The sequence below is a fragment of the Camellia sinensis genome, chromosome 10 (assembly GCF_055761805.1).
Source record: "Camellia sinensis isolate YWXY chromosome 10, ASM5576180v1, whole genome shotgun sequence".
NCBI classification, from domain to species: Eukaryota; Viridiplantae; Streptophyta; class Magnoliopsida; order Ericales; family Theaceae; genus Camellia; species Camellia sinensis.
Genome location: NC_138970.1, coordinates 40631146 through 40647570, shown reverse-complemented (window position 1 = coordinate 40647570; position 16425 = coordinate 40631146).

Below are 16425 nucleotides of genomic sequence, written 5' to 3'. Positions count from 1 at the left end.
TGCACACATACCTTGCAAATACATTGCCATGCCCTTTCTTGCTCTCTGTTGCAGCAAATTGGAGAAATGCAGCAACAACTGGTCGGCCAGCCAGAAAAACTAGTTGGCCGACCACTTTTTCTGGTCTGCAACAAAGACAACTGGTCAGCCAGTGGCTGGTGACACCAATAAGTGGTCGGCCACCCTCCCACAGGTCCCCAAGGTGAGTTGGAAGCTTTCTGGAGCTTGGTGCAAGGTTCTGAGAACAGTTGCAAACAGAGGCAAGTTGGGGCATCGCAACGGATTTCCGAACGAGGCGACCGGGCATGCATGCACTATTCTCCCTCTGAAGCTCCTGCTTTACTGCTTTACTTAGCTAATTTGCTTAGCTAGTTTATGGTTTGGTTTTGTAATTAAGTTGTTAATGCGTTTGGCTACTTATTTGTTTTGTAATAGCTTAATTAGTTAGCTTGTTAGTTAGCTAGTTTTGTTCTGTAATAATTAGTTTAATTAGCTTAGATTAGCTATTTAGCTTCTTATTCGGACCCTCCGTCGAGAGGGCCAACTGTTGTAATAAGCGTGCGTGTGTGTGATGCATGCCTTCCAACCTCCATTTCTTTCTCCCTTTTACTTAACCGCTTACGATGGTTAGTTTTATGGCATATTTTGTTTAGCATGCCTTATGCTTGCATGCATGCATCCATGCAAAATCCATACATCTGTTTTGCATGCACTGGGCTCGGTGCATCATACTGCATTGTATTTCAGTTCCAAATTGAATACATGTACCAAGTTGCATTTCACATGACATTCTAGATAGCCGAGCCTATCTTAGTTGCATTTTTGCATGTGTTGTATTAGCCATCTTAACATGCGCTAGGATCATGCATGATTTCAAACTAGTTCTTTGTTTTGGCTCTGAGTACACTGTGAGTGTTTACGCTTTAGCATACTGCATATGTGTAAGTGCTGCCATGTTAGCATATTTGCCATGAGGCTAACTGCTTAAGTGATTAACTGCCTGAATGCCTGTAGGTGAAGGTTGGATTGCTTAAATTGGAACAATTCTTTAAATCCCCGATTTAGCTTACTTGCAAGTAGCAAACTTCAAATCATTTTCACAAACGAACATGTAATGCTTTGTTCCAACTTAGGCGATCTAGTCTATACTTGTATGCTGTGCGCATCACATAGTAATTCTAGGTTAATAACCGGAATAAGAACACATGTGTTTTCAAAAATAACATATCATGTTAGTAAAGGCCGATCTTTTGATCAAGCAAGCGGGGTGTGCTCATTGCCTGACCTTCCCCTCTCGTACCCAAGTTCTCGAGCCGAGGCAACTATGGTGATGATGGATACGTGGCCTTAGGCACAAGTCAGGGTTTCCTAAATTCCCCCAAAAATAAAACATTTAGGTGGCGACTTTGCGTCTGGAAAAGCAGTCCATGTTTGGCACTTCTTTATAAAATCAGTTTTCCAAAACGATTTGCCGAATTTGGACTCTTTGGTGATTTATTGGTCTTGCATTGCACTTTGCGAGATTAGATTCAGAACCGCGACATTGAGTCTGAACTTGTAGTAGCTAGAGAGCAAACCAAATTCGCGCCCTCACGGCGCAGAGCTCGGAGAGTCCTTGGGGCGGTCTACACCAGCGCTCCCCAAGGCGATATACTAGAGCAAATGAAGCCCTTGTCTAAAAGTTTTTGGAGTTGAATCTTCAACTCATGCAATTCTTAACTGTAACCTTGATACGGCAGATGCGCCTCCCAACTGTGGGCAAGTTCTCTTCATATGCCTCGGCTAACCACACTGATAACAATTAAACCCTTGACTTTTATTCTGAGACTGAGACTGACTTTGAGATCGATTAGGTGGTGGTAACATTAACTGCCCTCCTCCCTTTTGTGGGCATGAGAAGGATTTGTGACCCAGTTGGCCACACTTGAAACATGAGAAGCTACTTGATGCACTTTTTCCTGGACCCGCACTAGGCAAAGGAAAAGTGGATCTAGACTGCTGTGGTTAGGACTGGGATGGATAGGTGTTCCTGCTCTTCTTGTTTTGCCTATAGTCTCCTTGAGACTCTTGGCCCCTAGACCTTGAACTCCGAAGCCTCTCCTTTTTGGCTTGTATGGAAATTTCTACGTGTGTCGCCGTCTTCACAAGTCGGTCCTATTCCTGGATCATATTTCCGACAAGCTTGAACATAATTTTTTTTTTCAATTTCTTTTCAAATTCAATGCAACGATGCTCTTCCGTTGCCACCAACTCTGGTGAAAAACTGGATAAACTAGAGAAAACTGCCTCAAACTCGGCCACGGGCATGTCGAGTTGTTTGAGGTCTTTAAACTCTTGCCTCAATCTCGCCCTAGCAGTGGGAGGTATGTACTTATCTTGGAAAGCAACCGCGAGGCTTCTCATGTCGGCTCCACTCTACCCTTGGCATATTTCCCCATTGACCCGCGTCTCCCTTAAGGTAGTAACTCGCTAGAGTCACTCTTAGTTCACTATCTTCGATGTGAAGCATCTCAAATATCTTCACAGTTTGTTCGAGCCACTTATCCGCTTTCTTGGGCTCGAGACCACCATGGAACTCATCCGATTTGGCCCGCAAGAACTCTCTAGTAAGGAAACTCGCCCTTGACTCCGCGGTGTTCTCTCAGGCTTGATTCTCCACCTTCAACAAGTTCATAGACTCTCTTAAAGCCCCTACCATTTCTCGAGCTAGGGCCCTCATTGCGGTTTGACCCACTTGTCCCATCTTTTCAGCCACATTAGCTTGGCCTGCTTGCTTGGCAATATTAGCTTGGCCGAACCCTTCTTCTTACACTGGAACCCTATGGACCGGTACCTCATGCACACCTCGGCGAGCCCTACCACGCCTCCCCCCTCTACCACCACGGACTCGACCCCTTTCTGACATCCTAATAAAGGACACAAGAGAAATAATTTAACACATTAACTCATATGTGCTCGTAACTTGACTCACACGTTCCACTACAACAATTCCATATATTTCTCTACCATATACACAAATTTCACTCCACATAAGCACTTAGTCATGTAAACACATACAAATTATACTCTTATGATGAGATTCGTACCACGAAAAACCAAGAATTCTTAGTAGAATGAGTATTGATCAAGTACCCTTCTAATATGACCTCAAAGAGTTTAACAGGCGCAAACAACATCCCAAAAGTCCAATCTCATACCCATTTAGTCACATAAACATGTTATCACATAATCACAAAATGCATAACACTTCCTAAGCATGCTAAATGAACCCATTGTGGTTAAATAACCACTTTCCACGAGCTCCAAGTATTCAAACCCGGTAGCTCTGATACCCAGTTGTAACACCCCAAATTTCTAGCCCAAATGATAATACAACAATCATGGCTCTTTCAAGGAAAATCGAATACAAATCTCCAAACTTACATTACATGATACAACAGTTCTTCATGCAACAATACATTAATCCAACAAGTAAATAAACAAATAAATACCCCCAAGGGGATTACAAGTTTCCAAGGCTTGAGTCTGGTTATACGAAACGATTATTCAAACCCACACACATACAGCCCTTGGCTTACACACAGAGTTATAGCAAAATGAGAGTTTCGTACTCTCAACACACATTTCCTTGTCTTTAGTTAGGCGGGCATCACCACATCTTTTCCTGCACGAAAATCCCGTATGGTGAGCATAAAGCCCAATAGAAAATCCTTAACAAAGTATATACATTTTATACAAGTTTCAAGAGATGAAATGCACATACCATGCTATGCCCTTTTTGAAGATAAATCACATTTTCATCTTTTGAAAACCATCATGCTCAATGATATCATGCAATTTCAATTGTTCAAAACTTAAACAATTTATTTGAAGGGCGGTAAATACGACTCTGGTAATCCCTAGGTCGGTGTCTGCAAGTAGACTATACAAGTACTACCAAATTGTCATTTTCACCGGTATTAACCTGAAGGCTCGACACCTATTCGCGCGGGTTTCAGTCTTTCACCCCGGACTCTCAGGCCAACTTATTCAATATCATATACACCACCTATCAAGACTTACCAACGTATTTACCCCAAAACCATTTCATGAAAACTTATTTCTCAACATTATTTTCTCAATGCAAGTTTTCAAATCAACATTTAAAGTTTAATGTAATCAAATGAATTGTTATGCCAATAACACAAGATAAATATAAATACTTTTATTCCAATTCATCATCCAAGGAATAACACAATTCCATCTTCTCAAGTATCCTCAACAATTAGTCATTTGAAGACTATTTCAACGTTTTGAACAATAATTTCAAAAATGAAAAATAATTCTCATGTTCCCTGAAATTCACCATTTAAATAAATATAAATAAGAAATTTTCCAAACATCCATTTATTTTGACACACAAAATAAATACAACAATATCATTCATGGATTTTCAGTCTCTTTTAAAAAAAATCTCCAAATTCTAGGTTTTCTCACCAAAACTATACAACTCAATCCTTTGAAAGAAAACTTTCTAAAATCATCTTTTCTTCAATCAACCAAGATCAAAACCCATAAGATCATTTTAAAAGAACAAGAGACAAACTCACTTTCAAAATCGCTCAACTTCTTGAATCAACAATCAATTTTCAAAACTATCGAAAGATGATTTCGAAAATCATATAGATCTTGCAAAAATATATATATAACTCTAAGAAAATCCCTACCTCAAGTTTTGAAGAAGAAATGAGATGAAACCCCCAAAATCAACGGTGTCGAAACTCGATCTTCACCGCACACAACGAATCCCTTGAGATGATAACCAACTTTGGTAAAGAACTTAGGTCTAAATCCCAATGGATTTGGAGAAATCGAAGAGAGAAGATGACTTCTAGAGAGAGAAGCTCCCGATCTAGAATTCTGGAGAGTTTCAGAGAGAGAGAGAGAGGACTGAAAAAGTGATCTGAAATATCAGATTCACAAACTGATATAACATGGTCCGCTCGAGCGTGGAAAGCCCCGCTTGAGCATCAAATACACTAACCCAGTACTTTTGCAGACAGGTCAAACTTCTGAAACCAAACATTCTCCGTTCGAGCGCATAAACGGCCGCTCAAGTGGACAAGCAACTTCGAATGCATTTTGCATTTTTGCTACAACCGAAGTGGATTCCCGATCGGCCTAGTCGAAGTGACAAAACACGAAAGAATGATCGAAACCGAGATCACTACACTAAGAGAATGATAGATTATAATGATTTAATCAAACAATAAGTTTCTAATTATAATCCATGAAAACAAAATCAAAACAATGCTTTTGCTACTTGCCGCTACTGCTGTTGCTTGGTTTTTGCTTGTTTGAGCTGAAATTTGGGCCTATAATAAACATAAATAAGACAAATGAGGATGAATTATGATGTTAAATTAATTATAAGATTTCAAACAATTTAACTCTTCCGTTAAATCAAAACAAAATTATCAAAATCATGTTATTCATGTCATTCATGTTATGACTAACACACTGTATTAATTATTTTGGACCTTTATTTCTTTGGACCCCTATTTATAAATTTTAAAACTCTTAAAAATTATTTTCTCCTTCCAAATAATACCAAAATTATCCTTATGAAAAAATCAATTGATTGCACACTCCCACATCCCAAAAAGCCTCTCTCCCCAAAACCCTAACAAAAACTACAAAAGTGATTATTATTTCATCTCTACATACTTGTTCATAACTTGAGAAAGTAAATGTTGGGTTTTTTTATTGTTGATTCAATATTTTCCTTTTGTGGATTCTACGATCTCTACGAGTTTGAGTTATCTGTTCCTGAACAAATAAGAAATGTTTTGTTACCTGTTTTCCGAACAAATGAACAATCTTCGGGCCTATGTTCCCGAATTTCAGTCATATGTTCAAGAGTTCAGTCGCGAAAAATGACGAACAATTTTTATTATTTTTATCATTATTCTTCAAGAAATTTACCTTTACAAGGCCAATCTCCTTTGAGTTAAGAATACTATCAAAGCTATGAATTTTATCTGAGCTTTTATTGTTATACTTCTCTCATCTCATGGAGTTGTGATTACCGGAAAAAACTTTTACTCATTGTCATTGTTGAAGAAGTGTAGGTAATCAAATGGTTACTACCATTACCGCCAGAATATTGCAATCAAAGGATTCTCAAGGTTTCAAGGGTAGATAGGTTTCGAATGTGGGATTTGGGAAATATGGATAGGTGGTGATGGAGGTGAGTTATCTCATAAACCCTAACTCATAATATAGTGGGTGTGTGATCTTAATTGTGAGATGGGGTACCCAAAATTATTAATGTCCTTTTTAGTAATTTCATTTGAGGTTATTATTGTAATAAAAAAAATCTAAAAGAAGAGGGTCCAAAATAATTGACGGGGTACTAATAGCAGCACTTTTTATTTTTTATTGGATAAATTACATTTTGCCCCTTCATATTTGGTCCTTTTTTTTTTATTTTAACTTTTAAAGTTTTTTCTTAATATTTATTATTATCACTTTGGTTATTATTATTTTAACTTTTTCTCAATTTGCTCTAAAAACTAACGTGGGGTTGAAATTATACAAAAAATTACACATTGACAATTATGTAGTATACAAAAATATTTTATTATATAAAATTCATACATTTGATACAAATTTAAATTTTAATATAATAATATATATTTTTTGTCATATAAAAGTTAATGTGTCAATTTTTTTTGGGTCTAATTATGAATAAAAATTAATTCTAAAATAAATTAAGAAAAATTTAAAATATAAAATGTTGAAGTCAAATATATATATGTATATACACATATATTTCTATGGTCAACGTAAAAAAATAGCCAAACTTAAAATAAATCTTTGTAGCAGCCCTACCCCATGGGAAATTATTCAATACTCCCGGAGCACCACGTGTCCATACTTCAAACCAATCACCAATTAGTTAACCCCATGTTGTCCCCCCATTTCCAACATAAATCATGGGCCCTTATGTCTCTCCACCAATCAAAACCTTATGGAGCACCACGTGTCCATACTTCGGGAGTACTGAATAATCACCCCCTACCCCATATCATAGTGGAAGACAAAGTCGGTTTCTTCGAGGTGCGAAAGTCAGAGCTATGACAAAATTGCATGCGGCTGTTGAAAGGAAAAAGAAAATGACTAAAGTTTAGGCCAAGTTTGGGAAGACTAAATAAGTGTATTTTTTGATTTTTTATGAAATATAGGTTGGGTTTGGGTTGGGTTTGAAGTGATGTGTTAGAGAGGTGATGTGACTTAAATAAAATGATATGATTTAAATAGGATAGTGACTTTTTGACTTTTTAGATTTTTTAAGAGTTGCCAAACTTGACCTTAATTTCCAAATAACAAATAAAAATGACAAGTTTACATTGGCAGTCCTTAGGTATTTCTAACCGTCTGTTAATTTTTTTATTAAATTTAAATAAAAATTTGAGTAATTTTTTTTTTTAATATTAAGTATTTTAACGGAAGGTTTTGTACTTTTATCAAACCATTGACCGACTGGCCAGACGATTGGTCAGTATAATTTTTTCACAAATTTTGACTTAAGATGATTATCCGGTGGTGAAAATTTAACGGTAATGAATAGTGATTTGATGAAAAACACATTAGTCTTCAGTTTGATGAAAGAAAAGTGAAAATCAGAATTTAATGATAGATTTGATGAACCGTTGGAGGAGCAAAAAATAACTTTTTCATCAAATTTAAATGGGTTAATTACAAAAAAAATCCCAAGATTTCGTGTGTTTTTCAATTTAAACCCAGCATTCAATTTTGACAAATTAAACCTTAAAGTTTCATCCGTGTTTCAATTTGGCCCCTTCGTCCTCTCTGTCATATTAAACTAACAGAAATTTGGGTAGAATTTCAGATTCAAACCCACATATTCAAACACTTGTATCTTCCTCGTCGTAACTCTATTTCGCCTCATTTTTGCGTCGTTGGATTCACCTCATGGCCTAGTTTTCATTCCACTCCTCATACATCTTGTTCCGCATGTCTTTACTTGCCGTCAGAGATCTGAAAGTTGGCCAAACATAAATTTTTTCTCTCTTTGGACAAAATTTTCAGATTCAAACCCACATGTTCAAATACTTGTACCTCCATCATTGTCACTTCATTTCACCTCATTTTTGTGTCGTTGAATTTACCTAATGACCTAGTTTTCATTCCACTCTTCATAGGCCTTGTTCTGTATCTTTTTACTTGCCGTTGGAGCTCTGAAAGTTGGCCAAAAATAAGATTTTTCTCGTTTTGGGAAAAATTTTTAGATTCAAACCCACATGTTCAAACGCTTGTATCTCCCTCGTCGTAACTCCGTTTCGCCTCATTTTTGCGTCGTTGGATTCACCTCATGGCCTAGTTTCCATTCCACCCCTCATATGTCTTGTTTCACCTTTTTTTGCATGCCGTCGAATCTTCAAAATTTGGTAAAAAATAATCTTTTTCTCTTTTTTCTTTTCCTTCTCTTCTTCCTCCTCCTCCTTCGCGGCTCCTCCTGGCTTGTTGTTACTGTTGCTGCTGCTTCATCATTATTATTTGCAAGATGAGGTGGTGGTGATAATGGTGGCAGTGTCGTTGAGTAGTGATAGGTATACCACTACACATAAAAATCAAAACCAAAATGGGTTGGTAATTATGTTTGGGCACCTTGGTTGTCAATCAAGCATCATCCATTGCATCTCCACTGCCAAGAATAATGCTGCGATAGCAGCAAGAATAAACAAGAGAGAGAGAGAGAGAGAGAGAGAGAGAGAGAGATCTTATTTTTGGCCAACTTTCGGAGCTTCGACAGCGTACAAAGAGAGATAAAACAAGGCATATGAGGGATGGAATAAACACTAGGCCATGACTTGAATCTAACAACGCAAAAATGAGGTGAAACAGAGTTATGACGATGGAGATACAAGTGCTTGAATATGTGGATTTGAATCTGAATATTTTGCCCAAAGAGAGAAAAATTTTATTTTTGGCTAACTTTCGGAGCTCCGACGGCAAGTAAAAAAATGTGGAATAAGGTGTTTGAAGAGTGGAATGAAAGCTAGACCATGAGTTGAATCCAACAATGAAAAAATAAGGCAAAATAGAGTTATGACCAGGGAGACACACGTGTTTGAATGTGTGGGTTTGAATTTAAAATTGAAAATTTTGCCCAAAGAGAAAAATATTATTTTTGGCCAAATTTCGAAGCTCCGATGACAACTAAAAAGATATGGAACAAGGCGTATGAAGACTGAAATGCAAACTAGGCCATGAGGTGAATCCATCGACCCAAAAATAAGGCGAAACGGAGTTACGATGAGAGAGATACAAGTGTTTAAACATGTGGTTTGAATCTGAAAATTTTGCCCAAAGAGAGAAAAAAACCTTATTTTTGGCCAACTTTTGGAGCTCCGATGACAAGTAAAAAGATGTGGAACAAGGCGTATGAAAAGTGGAATGAAAATTAGGCCATAAGGTGAATCCAACGACTCAAAATGAGGCAAAACGGAGTTACGACGAGGAAGATACAAATATTTGAACATGTGAGTTTGAATATGAAAATCTGCCCAGATTTTCATTAGTTTAATAGGACGAAGTGGACGGAGAGGTCAGATTCAAACACAGATAAAATTCTAGGGTTTAATTTGTCGAAATTGAATTCTGGGGTTTAAATTGCAAAACACGCGAAACCCTGGGGTTTTTTTTTTTTTTTTGTGGTAATTAACCTAGTTTAAATTTAATAAACCATTGAAAATGGTCTTAGGGGTGAAAATTTGGCCGACCGGCCCATGGTGTACTTGAAATTCGTTTGCGATTCAGTGTGGCTCGGCCCGACTAAGTCCATTTAGGCCTGGGCCCGAGCCCAGCCCGAGACCCTGGGTCTGGGCCTTGGCCTTCTGTTTCAAAGCTGGTCTGGCCCATGAGCTCAACCAGTTGGCCAGCTTACGGCCCACCCAAAGTCTTATCTGAGGGTTGGCTTGCCCGAGGCCTAGTGACATTTTTGGTAGAAAAAATAAAAATTTAGGGAAAAAAATAGAAAAAAATAATAAAAACATGGTCAGGTCCGTCCCAAGCCCGGGCATAGGTCCAAGCCTGTTAGCCCTACTTGAGTCTTGGCCCACCAGCCCTCCCAAGACCCGAGTACTCCCTAGGTCTAGGCTTGGGCCTGAGCATACTTTTCTAGCTCGTGAGCTGGCTTGGCCCTGCTCGAGTTTTGGCGAGAGCCTGAGCAACTCGATAGTGGGCTAGTTCGGGCCTGGGCCGGGCCAAATTTATACTCTTAGAAGCACTTATCATTGTCATTTTGGAGGGAAACACTATAGTGCACACCTTTCAAAGGGTGTACACCATATGCATTTTATAGCTAAAATGAAAAATGACAAAATTTCAATTTTCTTAGTTATAACTAAAAAAGAAAAAAATGTCATAACTAGACACAATATAAGACATAACTAAGAAACTCATAAGCCATAACTAAAATAATATCATAAATAAAGAAAAAAATTGGTCATAACTAAAGAAAAAATTAATTATAATTAAAAAATATGACATAATTAATAGTGTTTGCCTTTAAAGGGGTGCATATTAAAATTTCTTCATTTTAGAAGACATTAGTAGCCTTATTATGACTTGGGTTTACAATGTTCGAAAATAAAACACGAATGGTTTGTTCATAAATCTTTTATTTTTTTTATTAGCTGGCCCAGGACACCTGATTAAAAAAAAAACATTGTTTCATTAATGCAAAATGCTTCTTTTACTTTTTTTTTTTTTGGGAATGAATAATGTTAGGAAAAATATATGATTTTCTATAAGTAAATCAATCAATGAGAAAAAAAATTAATGTGAAAAAATTAAATCAAAAGTAACACAAAAATTTTACGTGATTCCCTCAATGTGAGATACGTCCACGGGATCGAAATCCGATTCTATTATCAACCAAAGAGTTTCCGAACGGTTACAAACGAGACACGAATGACCTCACAAAATCACCCTTAGTTAAATTCTAAATAATCACAAATAAACAAAAAAAATCTTACCAAATAGATGAATAAAAATCTTCAAAATTAAAATTATAAAAAACTCAAAATAATAGACCCAAACTAACACCGAAAACGAAACAGAACCGCACTGTTGCTTGTTTGCCCAAACAATACACACACAAACCAACACATGTGACATCAGCAGCAAGCACAACTTTTGATCCACAAACCACTATATCACCGGATTGATCTTCACCCAGTCACCCCTCTTGGGAGCAATATATATATATATATATATATTGTACGGGGAGGAAATAATTCTCCTCGTATAATCCTGTTGACCAAATCCACGCTCCTCCGTACGACGTCGCTTTGTCACCTGAAAACACAAACGTGAGCTAGCCGGCGGGTGTGTGCCGGAAACCTCTCCGATGCCTAAGTCAGAAAACTTGACAAATAGACAAAGCTCTAAGTTCTCAGAAAGATTATGTTCAATTACCTCCTCCAAGGTGATGCTTGTGAGCTTTTATAAGTTTCCCGTGGCACAATCCTGGTAGGACTTGTATTTCTCCATGCAGAGTTCTCCTAGGATTCATACTCTTAAGGATAATGCTTATCCTTTCACACCCTCCCCCACTGCTTAAACCAAGTGGGATGGTTTTCTTTACGGCCGAACTTCCTTTTGACCGAAGTAAACTTGGCTATACCGAGCCACAGAAGGCCGAACTATCCTTAGTTCGGTCTTCTCCTCCAACTCGTTACTTCGGCTGCCCTGTTCGACCTTGATGCGCTTAGATCAAACTTCCAAGTAACAAGTTCGGACCGACCTAACCAATATAAGTCACGACCGGACTAAATCCGACACCGGCCTTCTTAGAACATACTGCGACCGGACTAACTCTGAGACCGGCCTAACTGTGAATTGCCTCCAGACCGGAGTAATTTTACTCTTCCTCGGGCTGAAGTAACGATCTCTTCTTGAACCGGAGTAATTCCGTCTCCTTGGGCCGAAGTAGCTTTGTCTTCCCAAGGCCGGAGTAATTTTGCCCTTCTGGGCCGGAGTAATCTGTATGGCCTTTTTACTTAGTCCACTGCGTTTTGGGCTTCAAAGCTCAACTTGCAGCTCGGCCCAATCTTTCCCAAAAATTACCCTCTCAATTGCCCCTTAATTCCATCTGCATAGCATGATTGGGATTACCAGTCCACTGGCCGAGCTAGTGTCGTTTTAAGCTTCTCCAGCCGAGCTAAAAAATACTTTAGCCTCTGCAGCCGAGCTAAAAACTCTCGAATTTTAAGCCGAGCTAACTTTACTCCTGGCCATGTTTTGTCCGGTCAAAAACGTCTCTTCAATCATAAGGTCTGTAACGCTTCCCATTCTTATGACACGTGGCATGTTTTGGTTGGCTAAGGACGGCTGTCACGCCGTCTTCGTGCTCCGTGATTTTGAAACAGTTCCCGCTTCTTCCTTTCCTTTTCCCTCTCTCATATTTCTCAAAACATCCTTTCCTTTCTGAAACCTTCACCTGTTATTCACATTCCCTATCTTCTCTCTCTGTCTTCATTTCTTTGCTTCCAAATCCGTGCTTTTCGTTGCTGCTACTGTTCCACCTTTAGCTTCTTCTACTCTAATCTGGTGAGTAAGCCCCTTTCTTGCTTTTTTGGTTGTTCTTCCATCTGTTTTTGTTTTGTATGCTTTTTGTGAACATTTTTCTCCTTCTATCTGCTTGGCTTTTGTACTTTTTTATGAAGAGACCAGTAGAACTCTTTGTATGTATGAACTATTTCGTAGAAAAATAGTCTTAGATCCAAAATCACCTAGCAACCGGACTAGGAAACTGTTTGTGTTATGTATGTGGATAGATTCAGAACGTAACCGAACTAGAACTTGTAGGAATATCAGTAGTTTCTTCTGACCCACTCTAGCCAAGATAAGTTCACCGAACAGGCTTTCTCATACCGAACTAGGTACTTCGGTCTATAACCGAGCTAAGATTTTAGGGCTAAGCCGGCTTTCTTAGTTCTCAAACCGAACTCAGAAAGCCGCCCCTAAGAGCTCAACCGAAGTAATTATACTGTAATCGTTTTAGGCCTTGGGACTAAACCAGCTTTCTTAGTTTTTTAGACCGAACTCAGAAAAGCTGCCCCTAGACGTTAAACCGGTCTAAACTGCTCAAAACCGAGCTAAGAAACCTTCTGATGAGCCAAGGTAGAACCAGCCAACTAAACCGAAGTAGGATTTGTATATCTTGCTTATAATTTGTAGCGCGGTCCAACGATCTGTGCTTAACCCCTTTGTTTTCTACTTTGCAGACTTAGGTTGCCCAGGCACTCCCGCGTGTGCTCAACCGAGCTACTGAGCCTAGTTTTGGTACCGAAATAATTTATTCATAAATTATACAATAAATGGGTAAGTATAGATATTTAGTCGAAACCCCTGGTGGCCTGGCCGAATTTAGGCAAGATTACCAGATTCCTGATGATGTCCATCTGGCGCTGGCCAAAAAGGATGCTACCCCCTGGAACAATGAAGGCTTTGTGCCTTTTACCCTTCAATCCATAATAGAGACCGGACTACGGTTTCCTGTCCAACCGCTAATCTGCGAATTTCTTAGACATACTAGGTTATGTCCCACCCAACTATCCACCAATACGTACCGTATTATCATGGGGATAGCCGCATTAAACCACCAAACCGGACTGAATCTTGGTCTAGCCGAGATCTTTCATCAATACTCTATCGGCTCAAAGAATGCTGGGTGGGTCTACTACCTTAGAATTCGCCGCCGCTGAGAGAAGATAATCAAGCACACTCCGGACAAAGATCTTAACGATGACGATTTCTTTTGGGTCTCTGGGAACTTTGAGGATTTTCAAGCTCAAATTCCTGGCCGACCTATAAATTGGAAAATGGGAGAGCCTGGTAATTTTACTTCGGTCTTCTGCTTTGTAAGTTATCTCGGTTGTTTAGTCTGTTAGCCGAACTAACACCTCTCTTTTTTGCAGATTTTGCCCATCTCCATTCCCTGTATAGCTATCCTAACCTCGGAGTCTTGCGAGCCGCTTTTCGGGTTAAAGAAAGGGATTGGGCCAAGCTTCTAAATTTCGAACCGACCTACCGTTACAGCGGTCGACGAAAAGCAAAGGTGACTGACTTCCTTCTTGAAGAGGCACCGGAACCGGACCCAACTCTGCCCGAGATAAGACTTGTCCCTTTATCCGCAGAAGAAGAGATGGCGAAAAGGAGTAGAGTCAGGGCCCTTCTCACCGAAACAGCTAGGCCCGAAGTGGCGCCTTCCAGCCAACCGCCGCCTGCTGTTGTCGCCCTTCCTTCCCAACAGCCATCCTCTTCCCGCCGAACCAAACGTGCCCGAACTTCCGAGCCCGAACGGGTTTTGATTGATGAAGAAACTCCTATTCAACCGAGCTTACCACCGAGCCCCCAACCGGAGTCTTCCGACCGAACCATCGGCTGCTGGGCACCGAAATTAACCTTCAACGACCGAGACATTCTAGACACAGACTCGGTCGTTGCTGAGAAAGACCACCTGTTGGCCATCAACCTGGCCAAGAGCGTGTGTCTGCCCAAAGACATGGAACATCACCAAAAACAGTTAACCACCGAGCTGAAGTCCATCCGGTCTGCTACTAAGTCCATGATTCTGGTGAGTGACTTCGGTTGCTTTTCTGTTTATGTTTCTTTTTCTTTTTAACTCTTTCTTCGGTTAAAGGGAAGTTGTTTGCTTTGTCAGGCCATTCAAAAGAACCAAATCACCCACAGGAGAGTACTGGAGCTGAGGAAAGTGACAAGGCAAGCGGCGGCCGAGGTAGAGGCGAAATCGGCCGAACTAGAGTCGGCCAGAAAGGAAATGGCCGAACTCCGAGGTGAGGTCGGTCGTTTGACCGGAATGGTTAGTTCGGCCGAGGCCGAAAAACAAAAGACTGCCATTGTGCTGAAGGACAAGTACTTGCGTGAGCTGGTAAAGCTTGAAAGAAAGAAAGACGCCGAAATGAAGGAGAAGGCGAAGGAGGCTGAGAAACAAGGTTTCAAGAGGGCTGAGGATGCTTACGCCCAACAATGTGACGCTGCAAAGGAGCTGTTCTTCAAATGCGGCTGGAGGGCGGCAGTGGAGAAGCTCGGTCAAGATCAACAGACCGAGGTCTTCAACCCTCCAGATTATTTTATACCGAAGTCCCTGGCGGAGTACGCGGCTGCTCTGCAACAACAGTTCTTGGAAGGCTCTGACTCTGATGATGCCTCTGATGAAGATACTCCGGCCGAAAATGTGGACCAGCCAGTTCGGTCGGTGCCCACTGCTGAAGACCTAACTGTTGATCCTCCCAGTGGAACCGTAGCCGAAGTGGCTCACCCTAGTGTGAATGAGCTCCCTCCGGAGACCGGTCTTCAAGTTGATACCGATGCGGTTTTCGACGCTGAAATTGATGAACTTTTCTCTTGACTTTTTTACTTTTTCTCCTTTGTAACCGAACTAAGCCCCCTTGTAATGACTTCTCTTTGAATGAAAATTTTACTTCTTTTATTCCGGTTATTGTGTGTATGCTTGCATTTTGTAATGTCTTCTATTACTCCAAGTGTTATTTCGGTTTTTGGTTGGTTAAACTATACTTACCAGCCAACCACTCCTTAGCCGACATAATTACTTCGGCTGAGGAGTATTAAGTGTTGGTTTAATCCAGCCAACCACTCTTCAGCCTTACACTTACTTCGGCTGAAGAGAAACAAGAGTTGGTTTATTCCAGCCAACCACTCTTCAGCCTTACACTTACTTCGGCTGAAGAGTAACAAGTGTTGGTTTATTCCAGCCAACCACTCTTCAGCCATACACTTACTTCGGCTGAAGAGTAACAAGAGTTGGTTTATTCCAGCCAACCACCCTTCAGCCTTACACTTACTTCGGCTGAAGAGTAACAAGTGTTGGTTTATTCCAGCCAACCACTCTTCAGCCATACACTTACTTCGGCTGAAGAGTAACAAGTGTTGGTTTATTCCAGCCAACCACTCTTCAGCCATACACTTACTTCGGCTGAAGAGTAACAAGTGTTGGTTTATTCCAGCCAACCACTCTTCAGCCTTATACTTACTTCGGCTGAAGAGTAACAAGTGTTGGTTTATTCCAGCCAACCACTCTTCAGCCATACACTTACTTCGGCTGAAGAGTAACAAGAGTTGGTTTATTCCAGCCAACCACTCTTCAGCCTTATACTTACTTCGGCTGAAGAGTAACAAGTGTTGGTTTATTCCAGCCAACCACTCTTCAGCCATACACTTACTTCGGCTGAAGAGTAACAAGAGTTGGTTTATTCCAGCCAACCACTCTTCAGCCTCACACTTACTTCGGCTGAAGAGTAACAAGTGTTGGTTTATTCCAGCCAACCATTGAAGTTAGTTTTTCCAGCTAACTTGGAATAGAATGCTTGC